This window comes from Hemiscyllium ocellatum (genome assembly GCF_020745735.1).
Source record: "Hemiscyllium ocellatum isolate sHemOce1 chromosome 17 unlocalized genomic scaffold, sHemOce1.pat.X.cur. SUPER_17_unloc_1, whole genome shotgun sequence".
Classification (NCBI taxonomy): domain Eukaryota; kingdom Metazoa; phylum Chordata; class Chondrichthyes; order Orectolobiformes; family Hemiscylliidae; genus Hemiscyllium; species Hemiscyllium ocellatum.
In genome coordinates, this window is record NW_026867474.1 from 1 (window position 1) to 14,729 (window position 14,729).

Genomic DNA, 14,729 nt, shown 5'->3' on the forward strand with positions numbered 1-14,729 from the left:
TTATTTAGCCCATCAAACAATTGAACAGATGTGTGGTAGCTCATTTAGTCCCCCTCCTGCCTATTACGCAAGAAGAAATGAATCTGCTCACTCCCACACGTCACTTACACGGGATCAGAAAGAGTCATTTCACATCCAGAGTCACTTACAAAGGAACATGAAGACGTCATTCAGCTTCTCAAGTCACTAATACAGAAACGGGAAGGTATCAGAGATGCTTCAACATCACAAAAAAATTCAGCAGTGACTGAACAGATGGGCTGTTCCAACCTGGTCCACATGGCTTAATTACTCATGCTACCTATGTTCCACTTTAACATGGTTTTCTGGTAGTGGGATTGACGCCAACTTATTAACCATTCTCCAAGGTGTCTTCTACCTTCAAGAAAGCAGAACCATGGTCTCTATGGAGGTCAGAAGCTGGTGTAGAATTGTTAACTCTTGCAGAATGGTATTATGACTACCGACAGGATTGTGTACAAAGTGACATTCAGTGCAGTGTCACACAATAACTGTGCATTCAAGTGTCCAGAGTTCAATCAGAGCCTGTACCTTTCTGTCAATTGAAATGGGGGTTCTGAAGAGGCATATAAAGTTTTGGGAATCAAACATCCAATGAATAGTGTGGAATTTTGGGATGTAATGAGTGTGCGTCCGTAGCCATCAAGTTGCAACTTCTTAGTCTCTCACAGCACTACAAATTAACACATCGTTCCTTCACTCTCTCCTCATGGTACCATCATGCCAGGATTTAGTCTGGTGAAACTCTTTTGTACTCTCTCTGTGACAAAGAGATCAATATTTATAAAACAGACAAAATCTGTACACAATGCAAAGAATTTTCAAAACAAAACACTACCATTGGGAAAGATATACCAACTCTGGTACTTCAATCATTTTGCATGAAGAGCCACATATCACTTACTTCCTTCAACGTAAGAATTCTATTGGTGACTTATGACCAAGGTCATCCAGGTCCTTTTCAACAACAGCACTTCTCGATCTCTCACCATTGAAAAAAAAACATAAACGTGAATGAAGATATTTATTCACATCTGATTCAGTTTTATAGCTTGTGAACAACTATTGACCAAACACTAATCCTTCTGATACCCAACAGGCCTTCACTCCAGAGAAAAATCCTACTCCCTTCATTGTCTCCAATATACAATTTTTAAACCAAATGGTATATATTTCACGCTTACAAATGCAAGGAATTAAACATTCCCCACTCAACCGGATTCACCTATGTCAAACGTCTGCTGAAAATTTAAATACTCTATTTCCATTGGTTCTCAATTGTCGATGTCACAGCGGACGATCTCCACAAATTCCAGCAAGTTCATCAAAGATCATTTCCCATTCCTGAATCTAGACCGACTATACCAAATCAGATCACTATTCTCTAAGTAGGAGAAAGTGAGGACTGCAGATTCTGGAGATCTGAACTGAAAATGTGTTGCTGGAAAAGCGCAACAGACAGGCAGCATCCAGGGAGGAGGAGAATCGACGTTTCGGGCATGAGCCTTTCTTCAGGAGCCTTTCGTGAAGAAGGGCTCATGCCTGAAACGTCGATTCTCCTGCTCCTTGGATGCTGTCTGACATGCTGCGCTTTTCCAGCAACACAGTTTCAACACTATTCTCCTAGTGTCTATTTGTCACATTCCTTATAAAAGGTTACAATATTTTTTCTCACAGTTGATATCAATCTATTTAGTTTTCTGTTTGCCCCCTCCATCCTGTTTTAAATATTTAAGTTGACAACAGCTGCTTTCCAGTCTGCAGGATCCTTTCCAGAATCTAACAGAAGCCAGCTACACTGTTGTGGATCTGAAATCACACTTAGACCAAACAGGGCAAAAATGTTAACTTTCTTTACCAAAGGTTAACATTAAAATAAGAAAAGAAATACTGATGGTTGATGTTTGCCATGAATGAAATTAGGTTTCATTCCAATTTTTGTCATTCGAATTTAAGTTTAGACATCGGCTGTGGTAGGATTTCAAACAATGTTTTTAGAGTAACAACCTATGCCTCTGAATTACATGGTCAGTGACACTACTACTCTGATACAGAGCTCCCTGTTGTGAAGTAACTGTCGAGGCAAGAAGAAGTTTGTAGTCAAAATATTTGTAACTGGAAGAGTGATCAGAAGAGAATTGGAGTCGTAACATCTGTCATTAACGAAGGGGTAGATGATAGGTAATTTAGCAACGGCACTGAGGCATAGCTGGAAACTGGGGTTATTAGGGAAGTTGGTATCGGCAGATTTGATGACAGAGCGAATAAACAGACGGAAAACAGTTCAGGGCAAAAAGGAGATTCAAGGTTCCAAACACTTTTGTTCCTTCTTCGATGTTTGTGAGTAAGGAGTTTGGAAATGCATGCAAAGGAAGTGGAATTTGTGACTGAAAGTTCATATATTTGTTAAATATAATTAACTGAAATAGCAGTAACCTTCACCATCGTTGATAGAATTGACAGAGATAGGCTTACCAGGAACACCAATGATAGCGAGGATGGGATAGTACCCAGCTTGAATAATCATGAGTACAGCACGTATCCGCAACTGTAACCCTGCCCAATCCCGTGAAAGGTAGTAAAGTCCCACCGATAAACTCTTGTCCATTGTTGGGACATTCCAGTCTAATGTTCTCAGACTCTGATCCATTGTTGGAACACTCTGTTTTCAGATTCTGATCTCTTCCTCTCTCTGTAGCTGCTGATACCAATCGTGTTGAGGATTAAACTGCCCCAACTACTATGGCATAACAAATTGAAAGAATCCCCTAATTATGGGCAAGGTAAAGCCTCTAGTGATCCAGTTAGATCCAGGAAGACTGATATTAATCACAGTCACTGAACAAACAGCTCCAGTTAACCCCTTTCACGATAACCCTGATATAACATAATAATACTTGGTGTGGGTGGGATGTTGACATCGCTGACTATTGGGTTATTGGCACATCTCCAGTTGTAAAAATAGAGCTAAAGGAGAGAGAGATGATGCTTTCTCTTCACAAGCTTGATGATTCTACTGTGTTTTGGCAAGCTAGAAATTGCTGGAGTCCCGAGACCGTCTGTGTCTGATCACCAGGCCTGCTGCATCCTTTCGTTTGATTTATTTATGTTTAATTTGATATTTATCATACCATAATTTAACTGCTTAGGTGGAGTTAGGCATTTTTGAGAGGCTACTATAGTGCTATAGACAGTGTAGATACGGTCCATTCCTTGTGGTCCTTGAAGCCAAACAGTGTTTGAATGAATTGTATTTTGCTTTATTTGAATATCTTGACCAAGCGAATTATATCTGAAACACAGCCCCTCACAGTGCGCTTTAAAATATTTTTTCTTCAAATTCGGTCCAAGTCACCTTCTCCATTTGGATAACAAGAGCGACAGACATTCACGTTTTACTTGGGTAATTACTTAATGGACAACATGTTGCAGGAATATGGGTTAAATAGCGGAATGGGCCGAGCTGGAGGAGTGATAGCTATATCATGAATTATATCGGATGCTCAATCCAACTCACAGATCATGCCCACACATGTATAAGCCCAGATGAGATATATGTTCATTATTAAGTGTAAACCAGGCCGGTGTATTGCTTAGCAATAGGTGCAGGATTGAACAATGTTCAAAGCTCACCAGTCCACTTCTTATCCGTCCAAAAGTGCATTGATATATAAATCTGCAGAGCACACAAGTGCATTGTTCTATAAACAAGAACTGGGTATCTTTCTAGCATGAGGAGCTCTGCGGTAAAGAGCAATAGCGTTATATGTTAATCTAGAGCAGTTACCTTCCCAGCATGTACAGCTGTCCACACCAACCACTGCATTGCTGAGTAACACTGTGTTAGATCATTGCTGTACGTGGGGAAACTTGCAGCCCATGTTGGAAGTGACAGGATGTGCAGCTCCCATCCATTTCCAGCTCCATATCTCCATTGTGCCATGACAAGGAGGTGCTGTGGGTGTGAAACTCACTGCCAGAAAGTGGCCATGAATCAGCTGAAATGCCACCAAATGGGAGGAGCTTGGTAAAAGAAGGAAGAGATTGAGAGAGAATTTCAGAGAAGTATCTGATGGTAGGTTTAAAAAGTGTGAAATGAAAACGTTGCGAAAACATCTTACAATATGGGGTCACTGTTTCCATGAATGATGGGTGAACAGGATATTGGTGTTAGTTAAGATGGTAGAGAGTTTTGGATGAGTATTTGTTCTGCATCTTTAGAACTGGGAGCAGGGTCAGCACAGTCTTCGACTCATTGGGCTGAATCCTACAATAATTTGTCTCAGTGCCATTTTCATTGAGTGTAACAGAGAGATTGTCTGCATGAAGCTGAGCTAGTTTCCTTGTGCTATCTTATCAAACTCACCTCATTAGCTACCCACCCCACCCCACGGTGTCCCTGTCATTCAATGCCAGCCCGATTCTCCCACCCATCATGGCTGGAGGCACTCATTATCGCCCAGATGTCCCTGGATATTCCATGATACCTGGCACTGGTTCCACCTTTAAAAGGCCAAAGGGGGCACACGGTTGAGCTTTCTCAGTTCTGAACTGCCCTGCACAGTTTATCCCGAGCATGGCAGAAAAGGGGCAATTACACCACAGTTTGCCGACAGGGGCACGGAGGTCCTGGTGGATGGGCTAGTCGAGTGTAGACCATTCTCTTCCCAGAGCGGGTCACAGCACCAGACCCATCAACCATGGTCTGAGTTCACCACCCAGCTCAGTGCAATATCTGCAGACTGAAGAAATGTCCAGCAATGCAGGACAAACATCAATAACCTTCCCGTTCTGGCAGGATAAAGATCGCCATATTCTCTCTGCTCCCTCACACTCACTGAATATCTGTTATAGCTCCCTCCCCCGAATAAGGCTCCATCACTCTCATTACTGCATGCAGCACCTTCTCTCTCTCTCTTGCTCTCTCTCTCTCTCTCTCACACACACACACTTACACAATACCCCTACATGTTTAGAAAATGTTCTGGAGAATGCTGTTTCTACAATTCTCTGGATGATGCCGTTTGTACAATGTTCCAGATAATTTTCAAAGTAATTACCAACTTCAGCAAAATGTTCACCCCCCAGTGTGTAACGCATCAGGGGAAGGAGCAGGGTTGTTTCTTTTAATACTCAGGATGAAAGTGCATCATGAAGTCAATAAGCCTCTCAAATATGCTCCATTAATCAGATAAAGCTAGCATCTAAACATTTGAAGACTCTTCTCTTCTTGAAGACAGACGCCACTTTGGAGGTTCTCCAGTTTTGCTGGAACACTCCAGTAATCCAGAGAGGTATGGAATATTTCACACCGTGCCACCAGTCACTCTGTAACCACTTCTATTAAAACCAGCTATGAATTGCTGATGAGTTGTTTACCCTTGGTCTTATCTGTTTGAGAAAAGCGTTGTTCGTTTTGTTAGACACAGTGCAAACACTTCCATCTGACTACAATTTTGTTTATAATACTGAAACTCATTTTGACTTCCCCTGTGAGCAACGATGTAAAATACTGTTTTAAATTCTCTGCCTGTTCCCTGAAACCAGTTTCCCAGTCACATCCTACAGGTGTCCCACATATAATTTCCAGCCATTCTTGCAAGGGTCACATGCACATCACGAACATATTTTTAAATCGATTTGGAAAAAAAAACTATTGCGGCTAGTTTTAAAAAAAGAAATATTTCTCGCCAGTTTTGGAATATTTTTTGTTTATATTTTGCTTTATGCTAACTGCTTCGGGTTCCAAAACTAAACATCCCAAATGTGGCCGATGCTAGAGCTCACCAATCTGAAGTCGTTAGTTTGTGACTGAATAGTTATCCTTCACAGCCTAAATGCATCATGGGTGGTTCATCTTCACATTTTTATACCATCTTTTTTTTGACCAGAGTCAATCAATGCTGAGTATCATGAAGTATCTGCTTACATGTCTCCCCCACACATCTACTTACCTTCAACTGGGTCTATTTTCACGTTCTGTTTTTGACCAGATATAAGACATAATTCTACAATTGAAATGCCTTGCTCTTTTCAATCATTTGGGGGAACCTCCGTATGTGGCTGAACAGATGATCAGCTGAGAGTGACGCCATTCTCACAGTTTCTCTGGCTCTATCATTTCTGTTCGATGATGCAACATTCCAGCGGGATGCTTCATACATTACCACCTTTTCTCTCAAACGACAAATCCTCTAACTCTGATGGACCGATCCTTCAGCTGTGACTGTCCCATCTCCCTCGCTTCTCCCTTTACTCTGTCCCCTCCTTCCCGGAACAAAGATTGACCTCCCCTTACCCTCACTTCCTACTGCACTAGAATCCACATTCACAGAATCATTCTCCGCCACTTCCATCACCTCCAGCAGGACAGCATCATTAAACACATCTTCCCTTCCCGTTCACTGTTAGCATTTCAGAGGGACCATTCCCTCTGTGACACCCTCCATCATCCTGAATACTTCCCCACTCCTCCCATGGCACCTTCCCATGCAATTGCAGAAGCTGCAACTCTTGCCTATTCACCTCTTCCCTCTCACTGTCCAAGGCCCCAATCACACCTTCCAGGTGAAGAAGCATTTCACTTGTACTTTTTCCAAACAGTCTCTTACCATTCCTGCTCGAATGCAGTCTCCTTTACACTGGAGGGAACGAAAGAAGAAATTGCTATGAGGAACACTCCCACTCTGTCTGTATGAATAACCCAGACCCTCACATTGCTTCCCATTTCTCTAACATACCTTGCTGTCATGTCACCATTTCAGTCCTGGGTTGCTGCACTGTTCCAATGCAGCACAACCCAAGCTCACTTTACAGAACCCTCACTTTAAACTTTTGTATATTACAGCCTGTAAGAGTTAATATACAATTCCATAACTTCACAGCCTGACCTTTTTATGGCAGTTCTCCATTTTTCATGCATTCTCTCTCCTGGCCTCCCTATGACATTGTGTGGTTTTATCTTCTTTATCTTGCACTCAATGGGGTGAACATCTTTCCCCTATTCACACCTTACTTTAAAGTCATTTCACATCATCTTCTCGTTCACCACTCCTCAAAGCTCGTTTATATTTTGCAACACTCTCATTTCCTGGTCAAGCATTCCCCACCTCCGTCAAGCTCATTTCAATTCTGAAAAAGTGTCACACTGGACATGAAACGCTAACTCTGTTTCTCTGTCTCTGCAGATGCGGCCACACCTGCTGAGTTTCTCCAGAAATGAATTGGCACCGAACAAATTTTCAATTAAACGAATAACTCTGGATACTGGAAATAAAAAATACAGATATTGCTTGATAAACTAGGAGCATACTGCAAAGGTCACTGCACCTGAAAGACTAACTCTGTTTTCACATCACAAGATGCTGCCAGACCTGCTTCGTTTCTTCAGCAATTTCTAGTTTTGAACAAGTTCCACAGGCGTGTATCAAAGCTGCTCAAACGTCTCGTCCAATACGGAGTTCTTGACACCGGGAAGTAAACGATAACACAAGGTGCACAAATTCATGGGTTCTGAAAATACATAAGGGTGGTACCACTGAGACTACAACGCTTTTAATCATGGTCAGGGAGAGAAACAAAGGGGAACACATTCACTTCAAACTCAGATGATGGTATTACAGGAATGGATATGATTCAGATAAATATGTTAAAGGTTTGAGTAATGTAACAAATTGGAGGCGTGACACCAGGGAGAACCCTGAGCAGAATGAAAATATGAAAATGGAAGTGTTACCACATCAGGAATCAGATTAGGTAACTAAGTACAGGGCTGATGGGTGAATGGGTCTTGGTGTGAACAGGGGGATAGTCAGTAGAATTGAATTCTACATATTGGAGCTAAAACTGTGCCTTCATTTGGTACTGTAGAATCACAGCAGCAGCATAACTGTATTCAATTACAATCGATAACTTTTTTCCCCAGGACAACACTCAGTCTACCAGTACCATCAAGCCAATCTATGGTTCAGTGACGAGTGTGGGTGAACATGCCAGGGTCCCTACCATTTGTACCGAATCCTGATGCCAACCCATTAAAGCTACCGCACTTGACTGATTGAATTCCAAACAGCAGAACTGACATCTGACACAGAGGGCAAAATGATCTCGAGACTAACCGATCATATCAAAGCTCTGCAGTCCTGCCACATCCAGACATAAATTTTGATGGACAATTAAACAACTCAACGGAGGAGAGGACTCCACAAATATCCCCATCCTACTTAACAGTATAGCCCTTACATCAGTGTAAAAGAAAAAGATATTCACCGTCCTCAGCCAGAAGTGTTGAGTTGACAATCCACCTCACTCTCGCCATGATGCCCACAGAACCACAAATGCCAGTCTTCAACCAATTTGATTCGCAGTACGTGACATGAAGAAACAGCTGAACATAGTAGGTACGACAAAGGCAATGGGCTCTGACCCCATTCCTGCAGTAGGACTGAAATCTTGTGCTGCACAACAAGCCGTGTCCCTGGGGAAACTGTTTCATTCCAGCCCCAACTCTGACATCTCCCTGGCAATGTGGAAAATTACTCAACTATGTCCAGTTCCCTAAGAGAGGAATAATTACAATCTGACCAATTACCATCTCGTCAGTCCCATCACAAAAGCCAAATTGGTGGGAGTTCTTTTTAACAGAGCTGGTAACGAGCACAGAAATAACCCGCTCAGTGTGGTTTCCGATTGGTCCCCATGTGGAGATGGTGCTATTGTGGAAATGTCACTGGATTACTAATCCAGACAAGGTAATGCTCTGGCAGCTGGTGGAAGTTAAAAACAATTAATAAAATATCGAGATCTAAAATCTGGGTTCAGTAATAGTGACCTTGAAGCAAAAGTCGATTGTAAACATCAATTTCCTTCCACAATGAACTTTCAGGAAGTGAATCTCCCGTGTTTTCCTGGTCTGGCCTACAAGTAACTCCAGATGCACAGACATGTGATAAATTATACAATGCTCTCTGAAATGGACAAGCAAGACACTCAATTATATCAAACCGCTCCAACGTCTTAAAGGATAAATCCGGACAGAACACCCGTCCCCAGCCGCAATATCAGAATGGGAAATACAGTCCTGCTGATCCTACAGAGGCATCCTTCCTAACATCTGACTGCTGGTGGCAACATTTACAGAGCTTTTCCACAGACTGCACAGAAACATCGGGAAATGAGTAGTTCATTCAACACACTGAGCATCCTTCATTGCGCATCTTTCTTCATAAAGTGAGCTCCTGATCACTGTGACGTGATTCCATCTCAGGCACCAGCTGAACAGCAAAACCCAGCCTCAGTATCCTCTGTCTGCTAAATGCACCCTCAGTGAATTCAGCTAAGACAGGAATGTAATTCACTCTGCAAGCCTTGAACTTGAGCCTGAAAGTTGGATTTGTAGTCTACATATCGAAGAAAATTTATTTCAAATGGGGGTGGGGGGTAGAATTTTGGAGAAAACTGGAACTCTGCGTCGGCATCACATGGTCAGTCAACTCGCACGCTTTCTGGTGAAGAGCTTGGTGAAAGGTACAGTGCTGTAGTCAGTGACTGTAGTGTTAATTTGTTACATTCACTGTGCTAATAAATTATAATATATGTTTTAAAGATTTGTGTAGACTGTACCATCGTTTGTGTTAGGCTAACTATTATTTTTGTTTTGATTTTTACTGATATTATTGGAGGTCGCCGCTTACCCGCTCTTTCGAATTGGTCCCCTTATTTATCTTGCTCTGTTTTCTATAATATGGTGTTCCACAGGAATGCAGTTGTCGCATAATCCGAGAATTACCTGTAATGATCGCTGATCCTCTATCTCCACAACATACTCCTGCTCTCTTCCCATTCCTTTAGTGTCTAGAAATCCTTATTTATATTCAGCGCCTCGGCTTCCACAGCCTAATATGATTGAGCATTCCCCAGGTTCACCGGTTTCTGAGTTCAGACATTTATTCTAATCTCAACGCAGTTTGGCCTGTCTGTACCTAATGATGGGGCCCCCTTGTTTTAGCCACCCCAGTAAGGGGAATTATCATCCTTGCTTCCATACTGTCTCGCCATGTCGGAGACGTACATAGTTCACCCATTTTCCTAAACCCTATGGAACACAGGCCCAGTCAACTCAACTCTGCTCCCACAACAAGCCTGTCATCCCAGAGAGCAGTCTGGGCACTCTTCGCTGCACTCCCTCAGTGTCAGTTTTGCCCTTTATGAGGTAAGGAGACCAGAATGCACGCAATGTTGCATAATGTTCGAGATTGGGTCTCACCAAGGCCATGTACGGCTGTAGTAAGACACCCTACTCCTGGACTCAAATCCCTTTGAAATGTAGGTCAACGCACCAGTTCTACAATGCTGTGTATTCCCCCAGACAGCGGAGCCTTCTCTAACCTTAGTGGAAACATTACAGCAGGCTGGCAATGTGTTGCTGCTGCTGTACAGCAAGTTAGTGAGATCACATCTGGAGTAATGTGCTTACCTTCCATCTCCTCACTGAGGAAACAACATTGGAATTAACTCAGATTCTTACCTCAAATGATTTCTGCAACAAACATGTTATTCATAAAATCGCTATGGCGTAGAAACAGGCCATTTGACCCATCAACTCCACACTGATACGCTGAAATCCATCCCATACAAACCCCAATCCCCCCAGCACAATCTCTGCGCACCTGACATTTTCCATGACTACTCCACTTAACCTGCACAACATGGGACTGTGGGAAGAAACTGGAGTACCCGATGGTAACATTTGCAGGCACAGGGAGAATGTGCAAACTCCACACAGACAGTAACCAACTTCACTCGGGAATGAAAAGTTATGAATAAACGATTGGGACTGAAGGCATATTGTTCATTTCTGTTATTAAGAAATTAACAGGAGACTTCCAAAGTAAAAGCACAATCCATCACAGTCGACATCATTTTATTAAGGGTAAATCATGTTTGAATGATTTGTCTAACATTTTGTTTAAAAATGCGACAAACAAGGTGAAGAAAGAGGATACGAATGATGTATTATATCTGGACTTTCAGAAGATAATGCATAAAGTGCCTGACAAAAGATTAATATCAAATACAAGAGCACATGGGGTTAGGAAAATTTATTTGCTTGGAGAAAATATTGGCTAACCAGTAAAAAACCATGACATAGAAGTGCTGGATTTGGACTGGGTTGGACAAGGTCAAACATCACACGGCACCAGGTTATAGTCCAACGGGTTTATTTAAAAACACAAGCTTCCATAGCGCTGCTCCTTCATCAGGCGTTAGAGAAGATCTTAGAAACAGAATTTATACGGAAAGATCAAAAGGTTGTACAACTCATGTGCATGAATTGAACACATCGAAAACGGCTCCTAAATCTTTAATCGGTTAGAATCGAGATGAAAGTTTTCATTGATTAGTAGGCAAATCCGAGAATTTATTTCAAGTCAGTGCCTGGAGACACTTTAAGGTATTATTGATGTAAAGAAGATGACCCTCTGGTCAGGCAATGTATTTTATGGTGAGGTCTTGTTTGGAGTCTGTCTGGGTCTTCACCTGGAGTCAGTCTGGGTTTATGTCCAAAGTAGGAGTTTATAAAACATCACATTGACTGACTGTATACAAATTGTATATTTTTGACAAAATATATTGTATCTTCAAATACAAATTGTCAAATGCAAATTCAGCCCAGATTTATGTGTGCACGTGCGTGCGTGTGCATGTGTGTTAGCGTATACGTGGATATGTGTATTTGAGAGCGAGGTGGAGTGTCTGCATGAGGGCGAGAGGGACATGGTGTGCCTGTGTGTGAGAGAGGGGAGTGTGTGTGTGTGCATGTGAGAGAGGGGGAGTGTGTTTGTGTGCCGGGAGGAGAGGGAGAGACTGCATGGGTGTATTTAAGGGGGAGAGCGAGTGGGTGCATGTATCCTTGTTAAAACAGAGACAGATTTGGCAGATCCACTTCCTCACACACACTCACACCATGGTTTCAGACCTTCCCCTCTCTGCAGCCTCTGCTCCATTTGTTGTTCATGTTACAGACCTAGATGCTGTCACTACACTCCCGTTGCTCCATCCAGAGTTGGGTCACCAAATCCTCAGGTCTCCCTGAATGTCTGAGGCAGCTCACAGCACAAGCTCCAGCAAACCATCTGCAGCACCTCCACTAACTGTTCAGTAACAGGAGTCAGTCGGAAGCCCTCAACTACAAGTTAGACGCCTGGTCCTTTACAATAATATCCGAGGGGCCTCCTCATGTTACTGACCACATGATCATCTGAGAGGGACAAACAGGCTTTCAGTGGACAGACACAGATCAAGTGTCAAAGGCATGTCTCAAAGCTGCTGGATCCCACTACACAACATGGAACAACAGCCCGCCACATACCATTTCATTGTTTCTGAGCTTCACAACACCAACACTCGATACATTCGGAGCCACAAAACAGTACCAGGGGAAAGGTACAGAAAAACAAACAATGAATTAACTGATATCATGTTATGAAAATATGGATAAGGAGACAGGGAAGTTTAATTGGAGAAGTCAGGCAATGATGGGTCCAATCACAAGAATGGAAGCATTCATTATAGCCAGATTGTTGTAAAATTATTGTCAGATCAGTTGAAATCTGATCAAATTCTGAATCTGCCTCACAGAACCATCCCAGACATCATAAACTGGGACAAGGTACCAGCCAGAATGGAGAGTTGTACAGACCATGCAAGTGGACTACTCGATAAACTCGAATACCTGCCCGGCATGGGGAGGCTGGCAAATCTTTGCCAGTATATTGCTACTATACGTGCACTGCATAAAAGTCTTGCACGGGAAGGTTTGCAACCCATGCAGTGAGTGACAAATGTATGGTTCTGTACCTCCACTGCACCAGTATAAGGCTTGAGATTTTGTGTGTGTGTGTGCGGGCATATGTTTGTGTGGGTGTGTGTGTATGCACGTGTGTGTATGTGTGTGTGGGTGTGTGTATTGGTGACAGTAGATATGACAATTGTTGTTTGAGAGAGAACAGACATGGAGGAAATCAAATTAAATGTGAACAACTGACAAGGCTTTGTGTAATTAACAAAGGGAGACTGAGAACAGTGTCATAGACAGAGGTGACAACGTGCTTGTGAATATTAAAGGAAAGGCATTGCCAGAACCAAAAACAATATAAATCAATCCATACAGGAATGATGAGATTTGGGTCTGCGTTTAGATACAAGCCATGGAGTATCAGACTCAGATTAGCTTTGGCAGGTTTGAAGCTGGGAGAGTCAGCAGCAGATTATTGGCTTCATTAAGACTGTATTTCATAGCTCAAAGTTAAAGTAGCAGATGGGATGAACCAGTGAAGTATATTCTGCAGGGGTGTTGATAGTTAATATTAGAAATGATCAGGATATGGTGTCTGTAATCAGCTCATGGCTAAAAGGATCACCAAAGATGTGGCTCGTCTGTTTCAGTCTCAGTTATTGACCGGGGTGAGGTGGAGTCGGAGGAAGGAAATGGAATTGGTATCCAGAACAGAAAATAATGTCCTCCAACCTTTCAATATTTAAATAGCAAGTGCAGTGATATAATGAATCCTGGTTCATTGTTGAAATTGAATAGCTCACCCCACAAAGCGCAGTGTCAGAACGGAAAGAAGGAGAGAAAGAATGAAAGGAGTTCACTGTTGTTGTTCCTGGTGGTTTGGAGAGTGAATGTTTACAGAGTAGAGTAATTGAGAAGAAGAGTAATACAGTCGCACATTGTTATTTCAAATAATAAATGGAAAGTGAAACTTACCAGGGACACCAACAATAGCCAGCATAGGATAATAAAAATATAGAATAACATAAAGTGCTTATTTGATCTGCGGTGATAATGGCCACCAATAATATGTAGAAATAATTGAAACATAACGGATAAACTCGTGTCCATTGTTGGAACATTCTAGTTTATTGTTTTCAGATTCTGATCCATTGTTGGAACCTTCCAGTTTAATGTTCTCAGATTCTGATCTTTCTTCCCCTTCTCTCCGGAGCTGCTGGTCCCTGTTAGTGTTGTCCGTGTTGCTCCCACTCATACCATGGGATGACATATTGAACAGAGCTCATTTATCATTAAAAGATGGACACCCTCCAGTGGGATAATCATAATTCACGGAGACTGACATTAATCACAATCACCAAACAAACAGATTCAGTTAACCGATTCCATGCGTCATTTTACATATCACAATGAAAGGAAGAATCTACTCAGTTTGAATGCAATGGATAAGGTTTGCTGAGAGATCGATTATAAATCTTTCAGTCTTTTTAATCTTTCTTCGCTGTATGTGAGAGCATTGACGGATCACTGCTGGATTGTATACGTTTTGCCATGTTTCTTTAGGGTACAGGGATAAAATAACAGAGCAGCTGCAAAACATGTCTGTTAGGGAGGTTTCTAGATACCTTTCTGTAATGCTGCTTCCAGATTGAAATGACCTGATATCAAGTCCTTGCAGAACCTTGAGACATTATTCAGAGCATTGAAACTGCTGCTCAGAAACATGGAAAAACAGGAGGCAGTCACTCAACTGCTCAAGACTGGGACTCAGGAACAGGAGGCAGTCATGCAACTGCTCGAGTCTGGGATGCCAGAATAGGAGAGAGTCACTCAACTGCTCGATACTGGGACAACAGGAGGCAGTCACTCAACTGCTCTAGGCTGGGACACAGGAACAGAAGTGAGGCACTCA